The sequence below is a fragment of the Echinops telfairi genome, unplaced genomic scaffold, assembly GCF_000313985.2.
Source record: "Echinops telfairi isolate 266 unplaced genomic scaffold, ASM31398v2 ScPeMD7_7475;HRSCAF=8513, whole genome shotgun sequence".
NCBI lineage: Eukaryota > Metazoa > Chordata > Mammalia > Afrosoricida > Tenrecidae > Echinops > Echinops telfairi.
In genome coordinates, this window is record NW_022111379.1 from 25149100 (window position 1) to 25150716 (window position 1617).

Sequence of the window (1617 nt, forward strand, 5' to 3'; positions counted from 1 at the left end):
CTAATTCCAGGAACCCAAGCCGAAAGCGAATTTTGAGAATGATGAGGGCAATGAATGTTAAGTGTGCTTTACACAATTGATGTATGTATGGATTGTGATGAGTTGTATGAGCCCCAATAAAATGATTAAAAAAAACACAGGAGATGTAAGTGCCCCCAATGAAAGTAAGAAAGAGAAAAAAAGAAAGCAGTGTGATATGTCACTTTAAATGTCAGAGAGATATGAATTTTGAGGAATAAGGGACACTTAAAAACATTTCAGAGAAGGCAAGTACCCTGGAGTTGAGCAAGTAGAATTTAATGTAATTGACATGATAGCAAAATATTCTGCACATTAAAGAAAGAACCCTCACTGCCATTGAGTTGATGATGACTCATAGCAACCCTATAAGAAATGGTATAAATGCTCCTGTGCATTTCCACGACTGTCAATTCATGTGGGAGTAGAAAGCACTGTCTCTCTCCTGTGCAGCAGCTGTAGTTTCAAATTGCTAACCTTGGATGTAGCAGAACAATGGGTAACGACTGTTGCCAGGGCTCTGTACACAGAAGGCATTAAAATGTCTTGCATTTTACTTCAGTCTTTATTAAGTACTCTATCTTTTCATCCTATTATTTCTTTTCTGTGATATTATTTCTTTTATTCCCGTCATGCATGTTCATAGAATTACAATGATTTTATTAGATCTTCAGAATAACAAGGATTTATCAAAATAAAAACCTGGTGAATAGCTCGAGAGATTTCATCAAACTATGAAACCCTCAAATCTGTAGGGATTAGAAACTAAACTTTTGATCTGAACACGTGTAGGTCTTTGTAGAGCTCCTCAAGCAGCACATGTTCCCCAGCCCCGGGCGTGGATTTATCAGGAAGAAGAAGACACAAACACACATACACAGGGGTAGCAATCATCCTGAAACATTTTCAATGTATAGGCCCAATCTCTGTCTCTCCAGACCAATAAGGAGAGTCTAACACTTAGAACTCATATCAAATAGCAAAACCCACCAACAAGGAAAGCGGAAAGTGTGCCAGGATTCCCAAATAAGTGTAAAATTCTCAGCATCACTCACAGAAATTCACAGACATTTTCTAATAGGTCATTTTGTCATAAAAAAAGTTGTAATGTACTACTATTACCACTAGGGAAGACAATTGAGAATTTTCTCAATATGGAAAAATGAAAACCACTACCTATCCTGATGCAAAATGTAAAACCTTGGAATTAAAAGCATCATTAAGCAATTGCTTGGAGAGAAAGATTGATCAAGCTGAGTGATACTTCTCCCCAAGACAGCAGGAAGGGCTTACGCTGTCATCTTCCGTAGCATGAACTGCTTCCTAACAGCATTAGATTCTTCATTTACTTTGCATTTGTTACTCAAGTTGGTTTCTGTACTGCAATTCAAATGTTCTAAACTACAGACACTTAAATACCAGATTTGCACCTACGACAAGAAACCCAAAGAAAGAGTCCAGGGCTCCTTGACTCCCAGGAAAAAGGGAGTTTTTCTTCTTTTGCTGTCCCTCATATTTAGATGAATAGCTTAAAATCATGTTCCTTGGTGGGGCTGAAGTAGTTTCAGAGACTAGTTGTCTTTTTAAAGCACTTTTTTC